The sequence below is a fragment of the Artibeus jamaicensis genome, unplaced genomic scaffold, assembly GCF_021234435.1.
Source record: "Artibeus jamaicensis isolate MK-2021 breed Jamaican fruit bat unplaced genomic scaffold, CSHL_Jam_final contig_518, whole genome shotgun sequence".
Lineage (NCBI taxonomy): Eukaryota > Metazoa > Chordata > Mammalia > Chiroptera > Phyllostomidae > Artibeus > Artibeus jamaicensis.
Window position 1 is genome coordinate 3170943 of NW_026521870.1, and position 15065 is coordinate 3186007.

Here is a 15065-nt window from a genome sequence, read left to right on the forward strand (position 1 = left end):
CTCATGTGCCCCCTACTGGGGATCTGGCCTGCAACCCAGGCATGTGCCCTGACTGGGAATTGAACCAGTGATTCTTTGGTTCACAGGCCGGCACTCAATCCACTGAGCCATACCAGCCAGGGCAATTTATAAAATCTTAAAAAATAAAATAAATAAAATGCTAAGATATCTAAGTAAACTTCTACATTTTCCACATACTATAGTTCATGTATGAGTCATAAAATCTGAATTAGGCCAAATCTTTAGAATTTAGGTTCCTAATTTAAAGAAAAACATACTGAAATAAAATAGATATTTAAAAAATAAGGAACTTATTCACAGTTCATGTAAAGCAGTAAGTTTAAATATTAAATTGTCAATTAATTTAAATTAATATTAAAACATTATCCTTATTTGACACTTAGCAAGTTAGGCTGAATCTAGCTGGATACTCTGTTCATTAGTAGAAAAAATATCCAGAATAGATCTTGCAAAAAAATGTCAGGTAAAACGAGGTTTTCCTTTTGCCAGTAACAATATATCCTTGACCTCACAAAAATAGAAACATGATAAATTTGAAATTAAGGTCCTCTGGTATTTAGATTAAAATAATTGCAAGCCTATATAATTAAAACATTTTTCAGATTCTAATTCTAACCATGGTTAAATAGCAGATGTAAACAAACTCTTCCCATTTTTTATTTCTAGTCGGTAAAACCCAGGACAATTGACTTGATATGTGATGCCTTTGTGAGAGAGACGAAATTTGAGAAATGTGATGGTAATTCTTATTTCGGCCTTGTATATCCTCGGACCTCTGTATTGTACACGAGCAACTCCAGTAATGGTGAACATGGGAATTACAAGCATAAACACTAACCAGGTTATTTTATTATGTAATTAATTTCTCACTAAAATGAGATGTTAACATTATCTTAAATATTTGTCAGAGTGTTCATATCTAACTCATTGCTAGTACCACACATAATGGAAATGTATACTTTATATATGCACCTGAATAGATTATTCATTCTTTTATTTTATAATATAGGATAAATATTCAGTCTATTTTATTACATAGAATTTTGAACTATGTAGCATAATACAATAAATAACAATAGGAGACCAACAAAGTATACTGTAAGTAGGACAAGTTTGGTGTATTGTTTATTTACACACTAAATGTAATCCTTTGAGGAATGCTGAGTAATTGTACCAAAGGTGAATGATTACTAAATCTACTAATCAGATATAAAATATTAATATTTTCTCTTCCAAACAGTCAATAAAGCATAATTATTATACAAATCAATAGTAAAGAAATCTGTACTATATATTTCAGGACATTAGAAGAAATTACAGAGGATTTTAATCAACACAGCATCAGATAGTTTCTGGAGAAATGAAGTGAGCCCTGGTTGGGTATCACAGTTGCTTAAAATGCATTATGTGATACTCCAAGCTTGTGAGTTTGATTCCCAGTCAGGGCACACACAAGAATCAACCAATGAATGCATAAATAAGTGGAACAACAAATTGATGTTTCTCTCTCTCTCTGTCCCTTTTCTTGTTCTCTAAAATCAATAAATAAAATTTAAAAAAAGAAATGAATTGTTATATGTTTACTACTCTTCATTTGTTAAAATTTCCCATTGAAGCATTAAAGAAAAACCTCTAATTGTTGATTCTCAGGATTTGATATTCACCCATTCTTCACCTATCTATGCCCTTCTTGGTTTTATAGGTTTCAATTAATTTCTCTCAACCTGTAAAACTCCGGATCGATCTTATTATTAAATAACCTTCCTATTCAATTATTCAAAATATTGTCCTCCTCTAAACTTTCTCCACATATGTTTAATCTAGCAAAGTTTGTCCCAATTAGAATATCATAAAGTGGTCCCTCTTTGTGAAAGCATCTCGTGGTTTTGCAATGAAGAGATTTCTCTCTTATTTTCAATACCTTTCTGGATGAGGTCAGCAATGATGGGGTTTCTCAGCTGCAGCAGCACCTGGGTTGAGAGTTAATAGTGCAAGGTATAGAAAAGCACAGAATACTTTTTACAAGATAGATAAAATTTCTCTTTTTAAAAAAATTCTGCCCTGGCTGATGTGGCTTAGTGGATTGAGTGCCAGCCTGTGAATCAAAGGGTCGTGGGTTCGATTCCCAGCCTGGGCACATGCCTGGGTTATGGGCCAGGTCCCCAGTTGGGAGTGTATGAGAGGCAAATACACACTGGTATTTCTCTCCCTCTCTTTCTACCTCCATTCCCCTCTCTCTAGAAATAAATAAATAAAATCTTTAAGAAAATAAAATAAAATAAAATTCTGATTCTCTTTATACCAGTTTTTAGAGCCAGAATACAACTGATTTAGACTCAATGCACATATTTTTCCTATACTGTAGAATGTGAGAGTTTTTTATGTTATTGGTTTTTAAGGACCAGATTTAATACAGTTCACTTAGCCAGTAACTGAATAAATGACTGAAGCATGAGGGTCACAGTCTCATCTCGGAAAATATTATGATCAAATTATTATTATACTGCAGGAGGAAAATATAGATTGATATAAATATTTCTCCCAGAAGTAAAAAATTCAAATATAGTATTCAAATATTCTTTTTCCTTAAGGTACATATTCAAAGATTAGACTCTACCAAGATCAAAGTGTAAATATTTAGCTCTGGTAGATATTCTGTGCATTGATAGAAAAAAATTACTGGATCTGTCAAGGGGAGCAGGATTTGCCACTCCAAAATATGCCTCTTTGGCAAAGGATTATCTTATGCTGATTAATTTAAGAAACAGCAGACATGGAAAAAAGCTCTGAAAATCTTGTAAAATTTACCCTTTTGTAAGACATATTTACATTTATAATGGAAATCTCCATTTGTAAGGGTGTGTCCCTTTCTGTGCCAGGAAGAGGAAGATGACTATATCTTTAGAAACTCTTATCAAGTGGAGAAGGTAAGGGACTTCACTCTGCATAACAACCTTCTTTTTATTTACTGTGCTTTTCATGGTAGCCTCCCACTAAGGGGCTTCCTCATTCCCTAACGTCTTTTGTTTTTAGCTGGAGATGGTATTGAAGGTGGTAGCTTGGGCTACTTGGGAAGTGGCTCAGTTTTTCTGGATCTCTCCCACTTCTATAGAAGTTATGCATTGTGTTACACTTCTGTGTGTTTTTTCCTATTAATCTATCTTTTGTTACAAGGGGGTCTCAGCCAAGAACCTAGAAGGGCAGATGTACTCCCCCTCCCCACCATGGCATGACTGGCAATTAAGCAAACTACAACAATCGTATATTGATGAGAACCTGGAAGATTAAGCAGAAAGGTCTTATTGTGGAAAACTACAACCATATACTCAAATCTAATGGCTATACAATAACAAGCAAGGATCTCACGGAGTCCAAACATACTTCCAGCTTTCAAAGAAGACACGACAAGACTGCGATAACGTACTACAAGAAGGTGTGGAAAGAGAGGGTGGAAGGTTATTGGCTTGGGTAGCTGTCTCTGGAAAGAAGACAAGAAACACTTCCATTCCTCCTTCTTTTTTATTGGAGGAGAGTATATGTCTTTACTTTCTTACAAAAAGGGAATGAAAGAAGAGGAAAGAGCCTATTTAAAAAGTGATAGCCTAAAATGAAATCACTTGTGCTACCCCTCATAACCGGCCAAGAAAGATTTAATACTTAACCCAACTGAAATTGCAGGTTCCCAGAAATGTGATCTTTAACCAGTCATCATAGAATTACCTGGTCAATCCTAGTGAGTAATCTGCCTGATAGGTTCCTTCTGTTTCCCTTGGGAGGGCAACTTGCCTGAAACGATGCATTTTTTTTGCTGATAATTTCTCCTTTTTTCCCCCCTTTTTGTATTTAAAGGTCTTCCATTCTGTAAAACCCTTTGGAGCTCTTTTCTATTTGCTGCCCGATTCATAATTGCTTATTGTTCATTTTTAAATTTACTTGGTTGATTTTTTGTTATTTAACAGGATGAACAGTAATGACTTCAGCCTACTCCATCTCCTATATTATCCCCTTCCCTCTACAAATAATGAGAGACTGGGTTTCAGAGACACTGGTTGTTCTAGAATAACCCCTTCATTGGATTAATTCTAGACAAGAATCAAGAAAGACAGCGAGTGAGGTATAAAAGGAGAAAAGCTTAAAATCTGGTGATGTAGAAAAATTGGGGAGACAGAAGGAAAGATACATCACCTCTTGCAGGAGGAGGAAGAAATAAAAATAAGGAAAGACAAGAAACACAATCTTTAAAGCAAAATGAAAGTGTAAGGTCAACTGGCTGAAAATCCACTATCTTCTACCAAGAAGTTGCTATTTGGCCATTATGATTCTCACTAATTCCCTCGTGATCCTCTGCCTCCCATCCCACAACTGGGACCTGCCCAGGACAGAAAGTAAATCATTAAATGCCTCAGCAGTGTTAGAGCTTGAATTCTGGAGTCTGTTTGGGGTTTTTATCCCAGTTCTGCCACTTTGCTACCTGGATTATTTGGATAATTCATTCAACTTTTCTATGATTGTTTCCTACCTATAAATGGGCTAATTAAAGTATTTAGCATCTAGGAACTCTTGTGAGAATTAAAATGAGATAATGTGTTTATAGGGCTTAACACAGTGTCTGGCTTATAATAAATGCTCAGTCAATGCCAGCTAGTATTATTATGTTCTTTATTTAACAGATATATTTTATGAATGGTCATTCCACCACACCTTGAAATATTAATGGAAGAAGTATGGACTGAAATTCAAGTTGTTAACCTCCTTGTCAACCACTCAGAAGTAAACTGCCTTCCTTTAGAGAAGGACCAAAAAAGTTTCAGTTGTCCCTGTCTCTCCCAAGTGGACCTCTGCCAGTTTCCCCAAGACTTCCTTTTAGTCACCCCCAGCTGAGCCTGTCCTGGTACATTCTGTATTTAGAACTCTGTAAGCCAAGAAAACAAAACACACACAAATGGGCCCACAAGCTGAGCACGACAAGCAGAAGCTCCAGGAACCCAGGAGTCTGTAGGCAGTAGAGCTGCACACACCACCTTGTTCTCAAGTGGTCCATGAGGTCCCAGAGAACCCCAGGAAATGGTTCTGTTTCATCCATAAAGCACCCAGCACTCTCACCCTCTGATACTTTAGGTGCAATTTCTTCAATCGGCAGACTGAGAATCTGGAGCCCAGGAAACAAAGAACTCCCTGCTAAAGGCAAAATAAATAACTTTCCACTGACAAGGGGACTTTTATCTTGGATCCCTCTGCTATTACTGTAGTGTCTACTTTTGTCTAAAACCGCATCCAAGTTAAGTCCTACAGAAAGATGTAAATATACTTTCCTTGAGAGTTTTGCACATTTTTAAAGCATAAGACCAGGTGAAACACGAAGCAAGGAAAAAAATGCTATTTTGAACAAGGTTCTTCATATAATAAAGTCTCCCGAGATTTTTCAGAAAAAGATCCTGGGGGAAGCTCATCAGTCTTTTTAATCCAAGAGAGTTCTTATTTTTAAAAGGTATACAGGTAGAGAACATGGCCTATGATCACATTTGTCTTTATATGAAAGTCAGATTGGTCAAGGGGCTATATTTGTTTAATAAGCCTGATCAGGTTTGCAGAGGAAGACTCTGTTTTAGAAATGAGGCCCTTCGGTAAGTTCCTGCCTCCGAGACAATAGTAACCCAAGTAAACAATTCTCATGAAAGCCAAAAGCAATGAAGTGAAAGCCAATGAGGTAAAAGTCACTTGGATCCTTCCTGGCTGAGGCTGCCAAATCACAGAGAACGCTGTAGAGAAGAAATTTTAATGAGGAGAAAGTCCATGCAACTAGGGGACTTCCTCTTCAACTCTCAGTTCTACCTGGAGTCATCATGAAGCCAGTGGTCTGAGAGGTTAATGACATTTGAGAAGTTTGAGGCTCCCTGCATGGGAACTCAAACCAAGCCATGTTTATGGCTCAGAAAAAACAAAACCACAAACAAACAAACAAACAACAACAAAAATCCAAAAGGTTTTCTGTCTCCCCCACTTAGCTTTTACAACTTGAGTTTCTCTAGCGGTGCCCATGTGGCACACAGGTTGCTCTGTGGATCTGCTCTATCCTACTTCTCTGCTTGTAGAACCCCTGTCTACATGCAACTCTTCTGTGTTAACCTTACTAGGTTCCCCTGGTAATCACACCTCATAACTCCCAGCCACAGTCCTCAGAAGCCATCCAGATGCCCTCTAGAGCCCACATCCAAATATTTCAGGCATGCAAGGGACCTATACATGTTTAGACTGGTTCATATCTGGGGGGCAGAAACGGCATTCAGTCACCTGCTGTGATATTGGTGCAGCACACGTATGCAAAGATCCCAGCAGCTTTCTCCAGGGTTCATCTGTACCAAAGGCACAGTAGAATCAGAGTGAAACAACAGGATTTCTCGGGAAAGATGTCTGACTGAGCAGGAGCCTGGAGAATACAGAAAAATTCCCTATCATATTTGAAAACATGAAACCTGCTCCCGAGGGCAACAGGAGTGTTATTTCTGTGTGCCAGTGAAAATATTCAGTTGCTCATGGGGCAGGGAGCCACCCATGAAGCATCATGGCTACCTTTCAGCAGCTTCTGAGTTGTCTGTTTCTGCAACCCTCACTCGGCGGTGGGGCAGATTACAGTTTAGCAGGGGCCCCTGCTAACACAACACAACACAACACAATCCTTTCAACAGGCAAGGTCTTACCCTTTCTATTTTCTGCAGACTGATTCACAAGAACATTTTCAAACTTGGGAAGGAAGTCAAGCAAAAGGAACTTGTACATTGCAAGAATTTCTTCTCCCAGGGCACGGCAGATTCTAAACAGAAAGTGATGTACAAAGCAGGGCAAAGGCTGAAAAGACCCAGTTTAAAAATAGACTTTGCCTTCCACTCACATGCAGAAAATGCATCCTGGTATTTCATTTACCTTTTCACCCAGCCTCTGCACCCTTGTCTTGACAGCAGATGGAAGTAATGGGTAAATGAAGTGACAGTACAAGCATAAGGGCAGTGACACAGAAGTGGATTGCATTGGAGTAAACTGTGCCACAAGTGATGACTGGGGCACTACTAATATGTTTTAAAGAGATAATGGCATGACATGCCTACTAAGTGTCCTCTTAGCATTTTTTTGCATTCTCAAGTGACATATCGCAGTCCACAGCATTACTACAAAGTTAAAAAAAAAAAAGACAGCCATGGAGGCTTATAATTTGCTATCTAGGTAGAAAAAATTCTCCAAGCCCTGGCTGGCGTAGCTCAGTAGATTGAGCGCGGGCCTGCGAACCACACAATCGTGGTTTGATTCCCAGTCAGGGCACATGCCTGGGTTGCAGGCCGGTTCCCTGCAGGCCAGTTCCTAGCAGGGAATGCACAAAAAGGCAACCATACATTGATGTTTCTCTTCCTCTCTCCTTCCCTTCCCCTCTAAAGATAAATAAATAAAATCTTAAAAAAAAAAAAGAAAAAGAAAAAGTTCTCTATATTTATGTTTTAGAAATGGTACGGTAATTTCAGCTTCTACCACCACTGACTGTATCTAATGGAAATCCTTTACCATAAATCATGAAAGATTTCAGAATGTCAAATGAAGTAATAACACGTCAAAAATGGCTCAGAAGCAATAATAAAGCCAACAGTTTTATTATTGGTCACAGTTTATGTCACATGTAGTGTCATTCCCTTGACCCTTGGTGGAACTGAACATACGCTATGAGACAGAAGGAAGGCGTCTCTGTCTTATGTGTCTCTGATGAGAATAAAGAAAACAGATGCCTACCTAACACTTTGGAGACTGATACTGTATACGAGGAGGTCTGTCCGGAAAAAGTCCAACCACTGTTGGACTACCATGAGAATAATTTGCACACACTGATTGTAACCTGGCACCCAAGGAGGACTAGAATGCACATGTGAGGGCAATGACGACTTCACTGTTGTAATCATTGGGGGTCATAGACACCACTGAATGAGTCTGTGTACTTGAAATGAGGTGCACAGCAAGGGTCCCTAAAATATAAGAGATGTCCCCCACAGCCCATATTTGGGGGTGGAAGAAGGGAGAGAGAGGATATGGTGTTTAAAATACTTTGTATAACAAAAAGCAGTATAATTGCTGTGCTACTGACCTGGCAAAAAATGTAGGTGACTTTCAGAATATATCCTGACTCATTACTTAGCCAGGGGAGGTGGAGGCCCCTGCATCAGTGAGCCACTCTTGCCCTGACTAAAGATGGCCTCCCAAAGAATGTAAATAATATGGGGAAACTGGCAAACGTAGCTCATTGTGGGAGGAGCTGAGTATGAAGTCACGTAGGAAGCTCTAGGTCAGGATTTAAAATAAGGGCAGGCAGATAGTCAAGGTCTGGTCCACCATGAAGTATTATTGATAAAGCAACATGGAGCCATGCTGCCTGTAGTGAGAAAGGAGCTACTTCTGCTTCTCTGAGGAATTCAGCCACATGGCCCAGGCAGGGAGGGAAGAGCTGGTCAGATGTGGCAGAGAGAACAATGCAGTCATGTGGTATGAAAGGGAGGTAGCCAAGGGGCCTGGGCTAGTAAAAAAAGAGAAGTAGCCATGAGAAAGGAGCTGTGAGCTGGGAAGTATTCATTCATGCAGTTTGAGTGAGAAAGCAGCACACAATTACGCAGTTTGTAATCGGGATTCCACCATGTGGCCTGCTGTAGTAAGGAAGCAGCAACCAAGAGGGAAAGAATGGCGTGCTGCAGCTCTGATTGTGCCCGCTCTGAGTCCAAAGCCACCCAGGACCCTGCCTTGCAAGACTGTGACCTGCTGCCTTGCAGACCTGGATTCTATCTGGGCTCTTGGGACTTGGGACATATGGAGAGGCCACTGTCTTGGGACTTGTGCCTTCTCGAACTTCACCATGACCCGGTGCAACATGGCATGTGTTTTCCTGGACTATTACATGGAGGCAGAGGACAACGTACCCCAGATTCTGAAGGAAAGAGCTGCTGTGAGAAGGTGGCATCTTTGAAAACCACGACCGTACCTTCTGGAGGAACTGGAGCACTGTTTGCATAGCTAGCCTAAGAGCAGATAAGAATATGGGGAACTTCTGGTGTTTTTGGCTTATAGCTTGGTGGGGAGCAAGGGAAGTGCTGGATCTCATGGGGGGAACAGGGCTCCCAGTTGGTATGTTCCCAAAGCCCCCAAGGTTGGAATCTTACAAGTAAAAACCTGTTTCCCTCAAATCTAATCATTGTGTCAGGCACCAAAGTGCCACATGCACAGGCCCTGCTTTGATTGCTCACATACTGGATGGCCATCACATTCAAAATGACTGAGTGAATTAAGCAATGAATCTGCATAAAATTTTGCATTAAATGTGAACATTCCTCCATGGAAACTATTCAGATGACTCAAGAAGGTTGCAGCTATGGGCAACTGGTAATTGGCAGCTTCATCATGACAATGTGCCTGCTTATGCATCATGTCTCATATAAAAAAAAATCAAATCTCCCAAGTGACTCAGCTCCACTACAGCCTAGATTTGGTGCCCTGTGACTTCTGGTTTTCCTCTAAACTAAAATCACTTTTGAAAGGGAAGAGATTTCAGACCATCAGTGAAATAAAGGGAAGTCTGATGGGGCAGCTGATGATGACTAGAACCATGTGAGGTCCCAAGGTACCTACTTTAAAGGGAACTGAAGCATCATTATCATATATTCAATGTTTTTTGTATCTTCAATAAATAGCTTTATTTTTCATAGTGCATGGCTGGATACTTTCTGGACAGACCTCATATATTTCACTTTATTCTGATAGACTCTGCATAAGGGTTCTCTAAAAACATTGCTTATTATTAAAAAAGTAAATTTATGTTATAAGTAAAAGTAGTCATGTTTTTCTGATATCTATATCATATTCTTTTTTATTGTGATATACTCTCCTGAAATGTTCTTTTCAAAAGCATAAATTAGTCACAAAAAAGTGAATTCACGTTATGAATTAAAAAAACAAAACAAAAGATGAATCCATTTACCTCCTCAGGACCATGACCTTTTAAAAGAATTTATGATATGAATTCATTTTTCTTTTGGTGACTTGTTTATACTTTTACACACTCTCCATAATATCCCAAATCAGCTACTGAACACTTTGATATGTGAACCTGGTTAAGTTAACAATGCCTTCCCAGACATTATCACCGAATAACTTCGCCAGAGTATGGGCAGAAACTGGCGTCGACATCTCCCTGTTACATGCTGCGTTCCCTTCCTTAACACTCTGCTCCATGGTGGAAGCCTTGGGTTGGGCCACAGTCATGGGAATTTTGCTGCTCTCCTCCCTGTGATTCTGTACTGCCTCCAAACCTGGGCTTGGTCTTCAATTTCTCTTTAAAGTACCACTGCCAAGCAGCAGCTTGTACTGTTTACTTGCCTGCTGCACCTGTAGTTCTGCTTTGCAAGGCATAGAAATGGATTTTCTCCACAAAACATGAATTTATAAAGCTGGAGTTCACCCCATCATTCACGGGAACAAAATATATCAAGAGCAGGAAGTGGGAAAATGGCATCATTAGCAGACTGTTGAAGCTTTCCTCTTTTGCTTGCTTTTAAAATTAATTTCTTCCTGTTCATGACTCAGTGATGAAAACATCTTCCTCTGAAGATGAATTAACTGAAAAGTGCACTAAGAAATTTAAGGTTTGTAAGAAAAGCACCTTGAGCCCTCTGTTCCTGGTGGACCTGAAAAATAGCTGGAAGCAGAAACTCCATATTCCTGGCCACCTGATTTATGCCCAAAGTGATTTCAGAGCCTGCCATTTAGGAAGCAGTTTGAACATTAGCACTGAGTCAAAAAACAATGATCTTGAATTTTTCATTCCCTGGATGTGCCCTGATAATTTTGGGATCTGAACCTCAAATGTTGCTTCATTTGTAACTAAAGAAGGGCCCGTGATTAGTTTACAGCTCTATTTACTTTCCTTTTAATGTAATCAGGCTCATTTGTATATTAGTTAACCAGTCATGGGATTTCTTCAGCCCTCTTTTTTAATAGAGGGCTGTGCTGGGAGACAAGGGGATTCCAAAAGCAAAAGCAAACCAAACCAAAACAGAAATGCCACAGACAAAAAAACAAACAAACCCTGTTCCCACCAGATATTAGTTGGAAGAAATGAAATACGGGAGTGTGGGGAGATGTTAAGACCTACAATGTAGGAATGGAATAATTAAGATTCTGTGTTAGATAGTCCTGTTGCGTAAAGTCTCTCAGTTTCAGCTTTTGCCTCTTCTTTCATTCTTTCCCTTTCTTTCCTCTCCCCTCATCCTCTTAGTAGCAAATGTCTGATGTCTTGTTTCCTTAAGCTAAGTAATTCAGCTTTCTCTAACCTATCCCTAGGGTAGTTTTAGGGCCTACTCTTCATATTTTTGCTCATTAAGATCCTCAGCAAAAAAAAAAGAATCTTCCTTACTTGGAAGGCAAATGTGACTGTGATCCTTCGTCACACAAACTTTTCTTCCGAAGTCTTTGCTTTTTGCTTTTTCTAAAATTTGTAACCAATTCAGGACTCAGTTCAATTGAAGAATGCAGAATGCCAGTTTTACTTTCCCATCTAAATACATACTCTCCCCCCACAACTCTCACACTGCTAATAGGCACCTTCACTCTTTTCTGTACAGCGCTTTGTGCATGTATTTTATATACTTCCTATCGACTGCACTTCATTTGAGGATACGTTATACATAGTTCACACCATTCGTCTTCTTGGTACAAGTTGATTAAATTGACTTCCAAATCTGTACTCATGGAAGAAATTAATAAAAAACCTGATGTACTCTTCTTTTGTTTCATTTTGGGTAAATGTACAAGATGATTCTTAGAATGACCTTGTTTGGAAATGAAAATGGTGAATCAATAATTCTCCTGTAATTATATATCTGAAATCCCATCTACGCCCTGTTATGCTTTGTAAGTGGGCTTTAAATTTGCATGGGAAACAGACTGTGGTTTGCTGCTGCATTTACCCAGTGGATTTGCCAATAATTTAGGAAGATTGGCAAATACCATGCAGTATAACTTGTAATATTTATTTGCCCTCTCAGATGATGATTTTAATCCCTCAAATAACAAGCTCTGACAACAAATTTTTGATATGCTTTCTGCTGCTTATAAATATTTACTTCCATTTATTTAAGGAGAAATACAAATGGGGGCTATTTAACAAAATTAAGCATTAAAACTGTTTGATTTGGTATTCACTGTTTTTTTTAACATATGTGTTAAACACAGAAATTATTGATGTAAACTTTTTGTTGCTGTCTACAATAGACTAGAAAGGGGAGTTTACTTTCAGGGAAAAGCAAGTTAGGTGAAATACAATTTTTTTCTTTTTTTATTTGAAAGGACATTTTAAAAAATATATTTTATCTATTTATTTTTAGAGAGAGGGGAAGGGAAGGAGAAAGATCAGGAGAGAAACATCAATGTGTGGTTGCCTCTCATGTGTCCCCTGCTGGGAACTGGCCTGCAACCCAGGCATGTACCCTGACTGGGAATTGAACTGTGATACTCTGGTTCCTAGGCCCATGCTCACTCCACTGAGCTACACCAGCCAGGCGAAAGGACATTTTAAACAAACGAAATAGATACCGTGTGGGCTGTCAGTTAACCTGACACTGAAGAACAAAACATAGGATTGTATCCTATTTCCAGTTACTGCACAGTAAGTGCATGGCCCTGTGTCTCCCTCTTTGTGATGAATTTCCTTTATTGACCTTTACAACACTACTGAGCAGAGCTATGTAAATAAAAATATACTTTATACATTAATCACTTGAGCTTTGTAAAATATTTTGGGAAGAGCATTTTTGAATGTTCTGAAATCCCTGCAGAGTTACAACAGATGGGTAAAGATCAAAGGTAGTGATATAATTTACATTGAACACAATTGGTTGGGGTAGTGCTGAGTGGGTGGGACCTGAAACAGTAGTAGCAATCAGTATTTGAAGTTCAGTATCCTCTTCCAGGTTAGGCACATCTGGTCTTCTTTCTGTTCACCTATAACCACCACAAGAACAAAGCCTAATCACTTTAGCTCACTGTTGTATTCATAGTCTCCGTAACAGTGCCTGGAATATAGAAAGTCGGTCATACATATTTTCTGAATAAATTAAACCTAATGAATTCATAACAATGTTATTCTTTTATTCTTCTTCTGTTGTAACATATGACTAATCCTTTACTATTAAAGCCATTTTCATATGTTTTTCTCTTTTCTAGATGAAAATAACCAATTACCTTGTGATCTACATTCACCTTATAATAACTTCATAGGGATTTTTAAAACATCCAATAGTTTCCTTCCTATTCATGTCTTTGATTAATCTGTATACCCAGACCATGCATCCAAGAGCTGAGTTAATTTGAGTTGACTTCGAATGGAGACATCAAAGGTGTCTCAAAATTAGAATCTTGTTCTTCAGTTAAACAAGAGGAGGAATTTCTGCCAAGATGGAGGCATAGGTGGAGACGCTGTGCTTTCTCACACAACCAAGTTTAGAGACAACAAAATATTAGCAACAGAAAACAGCCAGAACACAGAAAATTGAACTTTTTGGAAGTCTGATAACAACAAATTCTTCAGCCTGACCGGTCAGAGGGGCGAAACCAGCAACTGACGGAGCAGGGTTGCACAGGAAAGCTCAGTCAGATGGACTCAGGCGGGTAGATCCCAGGCGTGGGGTTTCAAAGGGCCCACCCAGTGAGTGACCTAGTGAGCTCGACCCAGTGAGCAACTGGCAGATCTGGAGAGGGTGAAGGGCAGTGGGTTGACTGTGCTGGCACATTCCTGAGCAGATAGACCCGCGAGGGAGTGGGCAGTGAGATGGGACCCAGCGGGTCCCAGCAACTGGAGGCAGCAGAGACAGCTGCCATTTCCTGGCTCTGACCCTGCCCCCACATACAGGGTCACAATCCAGCAACCTGAGCGACCCTACCCTGGTGAACACCTCAGGCTTTTCTCCTCACCCAGTGGCGGGAAGCAGGAGAGGGGGATGCCATTTCCCCACTCTGACCCCGCCACCACAAACAGCATCACAAACCAGTGACCCCACCCTGGAGGCCCCGCCCCCCCCCTAAGGCTCCGCTCCTCATACTTAATGCGTGCCAACAGACCAAAACTGGCTCAAGAAGATCTCAAAGCCCCAGAGCCCATAAATCTAAGTGACAAAGAAATAGCAAAACTTTCAGATGCACAGTTCAAAACACTGGTCATCAGGATGCTCACAGAACTGGTTGATTTTAGTCACAAATTAGAGGAACATATGAAGGCTAAACTAATTGAAATGAATGGCAATGCACAGGAAACCAATAGTAATGGAAAGGAAACTGGGACTCAAATCAAAGGAGTGGACCAGAAGGAGGATAAAAATGACCAACCAGAAAAAAATGAAGAAATAAGAATTCAAAAAAGTGAGGAGAGACTTAGGAATCTCCAGGACATCTTTAAATGCTCCAACATCTGAATTATAGGGGTACCAGAAGGGGAAGAGGAACAGTCACGAGTGGAAACCTTATCTGAACAAATAATAAAAGGGAACTTCCCCATTCTGGCAAAGGAAATAGACTTCCAGGAAATCTAGGAAGCTCAGAGAGTCCCAAAGAAGTTGGACCCAAGAAGGAACACACCAAGGTACATCATAATTATATTAGCCAAGATTAAAATGAAGAAGAGAATCCTAGAAGCAGCAAAAGCTAAGGGGACAGTCACCTACAAAGGAGTTCCCATCAGACTGTCAGCTGATTTCTCAAAAGAGACCTTACAGGAAAGAAGGGGCTGGAAAGAAGTATTCCAAGTCATGAAATCCAAAGACCTACATCCAAGATTACTCTATCCAGCAAAACTTTCATTTAGAATGGAAGGGCAGATAAAGTGCTTCTCAGATAAGATCAAATTCAAAGAGTTCATGATTACCAAGCCCTTATTATATGAAATGTTAAAGAGACTTATCTAAGAAAAAGAAGAGAAAAAATATGAACAGTGAAAGGACAGCAAACTCACAGTTATTAACAATCACATCTAA

General features: G+C 39.5%; 1 protein-coding gene across 3 annotated transcripts in view; it reads right to left on the reverse strand.

Moving 5' to 3' along the window:
- The window catches only part of MAGI2 (membrane associated guanylate kinase, WW and PDZ domain containing 2), a 1409833-nt gene that overhangs the window by 406015 nt on the left and 988753 nt on the right, over positions 1-15065 (reverse strand). The gene's annotated exons all lie outside the window — the stretch shown is intronic.